Genomic DNA, 5,000 nt, shown 5'->3' on the forward strand with positions numbered 1-5,000 from the left:
TTATTATTATTATTCATTACTTTTTATTATTAGTAGTAGTAGTGTTTTGTTATTATCGCTGTTGTAATTGTTATTGTTAGTTATTATTGCAATTTTTTCCTCTTTTATTGTTATCTCTTTACATATGAATTATTTGGTAACGATAATCATCCCATTTGCCTTGCTCACAATCTGTTTAACGCAATTTTATTACCCGCCATATTTCCGCCGTTGTTATTACGTCGTCCATTGGTTCACATCCGAACGAGTGCGAGCTGCGTCGTGCGAGTAAGAAGCAGTGGTGTTAAGGTCATAGGTCTGGCAAGTTTGGATAATCATGGTGTAGGGGGTAGTAGTTCCCAGGACGCGAGACACCCCGAGATACCCACTGTACTTTCATGGCTTTTTTTTTACGGGGTATTGATGATGTGGCGTTGCTCTAGTATGGGTTATGTTGAGAGATCAGTTTCAGCGTATTCGTAACCAGTAACACGAGGCGTACTGTTAGTGTTCGTGTTCGTGCTCAGTACATAGTCCCAGTGCACGCTTACTGTGATTACGACAGGGCATACGTAGATATTACCGTACACCTGCGGTAACCCGTTGCTGACATCCTCATCGGTTTTAATCAGCAGCTGACCTTGTGTGGTTCCGTTAGAAAACTCGAAATTTCGGCTTTTCTCAGCGACGGATAAGCTGAGTCGCTGTCCTTGGCGCGGGGCGTGGCGGCGCTACAGGTCCTAGGCCGGAGAGAGCGAGGTCCAACCGGCCGCACTCAAGTGTCAGCCTTAACCCTAGCCACAAGTGTGCTCTTCCTTGGCAGCCGTGCGTCGTCGGCACCGCGTCTCGCCGGAACCACCTGTAAAAAAAGACGACGAGCCATATGTTGTTACTGTAGGCGATAGAGATAGTCCGAGGAAAAGTGGGCCAAAACGAGTCATTTTGTTCCGATCCTTGTAAACGTTTGTTCCACGGCGGGGAAACTGTGGTTGTCGATTCATCGGTCCGGCGTCGAAATCCATCGAAATCTGAACAAAAAGATTATGAAGATCGTTGTCGGAGGTGCATAAATTATTATTATTAATATTATTATTTTATTTTATTTTATTTTATTTATTTATATTTTTTTCTTCTTTCAAGTTTTCCATAATAAGGATTCTAAGGTCGTGCGCATGTGACAAAAACGTAGAGGGTGACCTCCCGTGCCGAGAGAAACCAGGTAGAGAGGGAAGGGATGCAAAGTTGTTTTGTTTAAATGTCAGGCGTGGATGATTTTTCCAGACTGGTACTTTGCAAATGGCGATGGGAAAGTGAAGGGAAAAGTGAACCGGCGTGGTGATAGTGTCTGCGGAGCACTCGGATCGACGGTGGATTTTTTTTCTTTCTTCTTCTCCTTCTCCTTCTTCTTCTTCGGTGCCTCCTCCTCCTCCTGCTCCTCCCCATCCTCCTCCTGTTCCTCCTCATTCTCCTCCTGTTCCTCCTCATTCTCCTTCTCCTGCTCCTCCTCATTCTCCTTCTTTTTCTCCTCCTCATTCTCCTTCTTTTTCTCCTTCCCCTCTTCTTCCACCTCCTCCTTCTCCTCCTCTTCCTCCTCCTCCTCTTCCTCTTCCTCCTCCTCCACCACCTCTTCCTTCTCCTCCTGCTCCTCCTCCTGCATTTTCCCTCTCCCTCCTCCTCCTCCTCCTTCCCATCAAGCCGGCGTTTATGTGGGGTCAGTGCATGCTGTCCTGCAGGATGAAGTGAGCGGCCAGCTAGGACTTCAGTTTCGACAAGGAGGCACAAGAGAAGAAAAGAATTGGGCAAGAGAGATGGAATCAGTGGGAATCAGTGATGTTTTTCGTAGTCTTTGGGTCGCATGTTGTATAAAACTTACTGAGTTGAATTATTTAAAAAAAAGACCATGTTTAAAGAGGCATTATCGCTCCATGCAAATTAAGGTACATTGCTGAACAGAGTATTGACGTCAGAATGCACCATGCAATTGACGTAACAAACTGGTTCTTCCACAGCGCTTGTGTACGTATCGAAAGTAGTATTATTTCTGGGTCAGTCCAAAAGAGATCAGTATTTACTGCGCAATTTTTTAGTTTGTAACAAGTATGATAGTTTGGAAACCCGATTCAGATTTTATTTGAAATGCTTCGTTGGTAGGTGGGACTAGGCGGCAGGAGTACACTATCTATCTATCTATCTACTTCCTCTCCTTCATTCTCTCTCTCTCTTTCTCTGTCCCTCCTCTCACTCTCTTTCTCTTTCCCTCCCTCTCTCTCTCTTTCTCTTTCCCTCCCTCTCTCTCTCTCTCTCTCTCTCTCTCTCTCTCTCTCTCTCTCTCTCTCTCTCTCTCTCTCTCTCTCTCTCTCTCCCCTCCCTTTTCTCTCTCTCTCTCTCTCTCCCTCCCTCCCTCCCTCCCTCCCTCCCTCCCTCCCTCCCTCCCTCCCTCCCTCTCTCTCTCTATCTCTTTCTCTCTCTTCCTCCCTCCCTCCCTCCCTTCCTCCCTTCCTCCCTTCCTCCCTCCCTTCCTCCCTTCCTCCCTCCCTTCCTTCATCTCTCTCTCTCTCTCTCTCCCTCCCTCTCTCTCTCCCTTCCTCTCCCCTCCCCCTCCTTCTCTCCCTCCCTCCCTCTTTCCTTCTCTATTTCTCTCACTTTCCCTCCCCCTCCCTCTCCCTCTTTCCCACCCCCTTCCTTCCTACCTCCCCCTTCCTTGCTCCCTCCCTCACTACTCTCCTTCTCTCCTTCTCCCACTCACTGTGTGTGTGTGTGTGTGTGTGTGTGTGTGTGTGTGTGTGTGTGTGTGTGTGTGTGTGTGTGTTAGTTACATATATGGATACATATATTTATCAAATTAGAGATGATTTCACAAATTTGTATGATATATAGATTCTAAATCTGTCTCCTCTGTAGAATCATCCACCCCAAGATAATTTCTTAACACCCATTACATTCGTCGTCTTTGAATGCTCTTCTGACCAAACGGTGTGGAAAGTATGAGGAATAACTACGGATGAAGACGGGATGGGAGAATAGTGATAACGGAAGGAAGGTAGGAAAGAATGATAGAAAAAGAAAGAAGGAAAGTAAGGTCAGGCCGATATGGTGTCGGCGACAGAAGCAGCAAGATAGCCACGTTGACCTTGCAATGCGCCACGGTCAGGGTTCTCCGCTCCTCCGTGTATACATAGCAGCAGCACCTGTTCATACAGAGCGTGGAGTCACACCTGTCTCTGGGGGCTACACCTGTTCCTTTCGCATCTCTTGGCACCCACGCGGGTTTTCTTTTTCAATGCGTTGTTAATCCCCCCACCCCTTAAAAAAGGGCTGTTGTTAGCACTAAGTGTGGGTCGTTGGCGATGGGCAAAGGAGGGACCGACGGTGGTGAGTTGGCAAAGCAGGAGGCGGGAGTTGGAGTCCCAAGAGGGAACCAGCTTCTTCGGCTAGTGAAAGTTGTAATGGACTCCCCTTTCCCCAAGGTTCCCCTTCTGCGCTCCCTCGCCCTTCCGTGTTCCCCGCTGGAATTGTTCTAGAGTTCTAAAGCCTAGGATTTTCTAGGACGCTACGGGTTATTTTATTACAGTTTGTACGCCTGGGACGCGTGGTTCATTTACTGTTAGAAATAGCTCGTCGATTTTGTGTATGCTTTCGGTTGAATGTCAGAAGCCTGTGATTTGCGACCCGTAAGGCATTTTATTCCAAATTACCTGAGATTTTCCATCAGGATAAACAGTGTTTGTCTAACTCTCAACCGTATATATTGCTTTGAGAAAGTCGTTGAAGGCAATCAGTTGCTTTATTTCGCTCTAAATATCGTATATTGAATTCCAGTGTAGTGACTAAGGAAGCTCTCATACATAACCCTAACTTCCCCTCCCTTCCAACCTTAATTCCGGGTTATACACTTGAGCCAATAGCAGAGGCAGGTGTGGCGCCACCTCCCCCTGCGTCATACGGACTAAGGGGAACGTGCGGTTTAAACTGGAAGTGCATGTCTGGTTACAGCGAACTATACACTTTAGAATTAGAACCTTTGTTTATTTCTGATATTTTTCTTGGCCTTCACTGCCATCTATTGTGAGATATACACATCCTCTTCGTTGGTGAGATTATGAGTACGAAGTGTATTTTGAGATGATTGATATGAGGTTTGGTGTACGTGGTGTGTAGAGTTACAAGAGTTTGGTGTGTGTGTTTGTGTCCTTGGGATTTTTCCCGTATTTTGGTCTATCTTTTGTTTTTGTTTTTATTATCTTGTCTTCCTGGGATGTTTTAGTTGTGTTTATGATGATAAATTAGAGTGATATTGATGATAATGGTAATGATAATAGCAATAGTATTTGTAATGATGATGATGGTAATAATGATAATAATGATGATGGTAATGATAATAGTGATATTAATATATAATGATAGTAATAGCAGTAATAACGCTAACAGTTATTATTTTCATTACTATCATTGTTGTTATTATGATTATTATTATTGTTATTGTTGTTATTATTGTTGTTATTCAGATTATTATTTATTATTATTATTATTGCTGTTATCATGATAATATTCATATTTATCTTTTCCTCTACCAACAACAACAATACGACTACGACTACTACTATTAATGATGCCACAGTTACTGCTGCAACTACTACCATTATTGTCGTCGTTACCTTTATTATCAGTCTCATGCATTGCCGTTACTCTTTGTGGTGCTGTTTATTCTATTATTATTATCATTAATTTCCTTTGGTTCAACAATACCCGATAGATAAAAGAACAAGATACATATAACTGTATATTCCTTGATATTTTTCTGTATCTTTTCTATAGTATTTTCTATTTGCCACCAACTGAGATCAAAGCGAAACCATTACTTTTATCAGTTACACTTTTTCGTCAGTTGATCGACAGTTCGGTCCCGGTCGATCGTGCCGCTTTCTAAGTCGACATTTCTGAATAGAAATTTTGAAAGAAACTCGCAGCCAATTTGAGGAATTCGGCGGATCGGAGCACGTGCACTTCTCGGGCTCCAGGCG

General features: G+C 44.0%; 1 protein-coding gene across 8 annotated transcripts in view; it reads left to right on the forward strand.

The window, feature by feature from the left end:
• LOC113806279 (UNC93-like protein MFSD11) overlaps window positions 1-5,000 on the forward strand; it is a 49,321-nt gene that overhangs the window by 14,342 nt on the left and 29,979 nt on the right. Inside the window, exon 1 of one of the 8 annotated variants that reach the window (XM_070125661.1) lies at window positions 691-840. The exons of the other annotated variants lie outside the window; for them this stretch is intronic. The gene's annotated coding sequence lies outside the window, so the exon portion shown is untranslated. Of the gene's footprint in view, window positions 1-690; window positions 841-5,000 lie in introns of those variants that run through there. 8 annotated transcript variants of the gene reach the window in all.

Source organism: Penaeus vannamei, chromosome 9, assembly GCF_042767895.1.
Source record: "Penaeus vannamei isolate JL-2024 chromosome 9, ASM4276789v1, whole genome shotgun sequence".
Taxonomy (NCBI): Eukaryota; Metazoa; Arthropoda; class Malacostraca; order Decapoda; family Penaeidae; genus Penaeus; species Penaeus vannamei.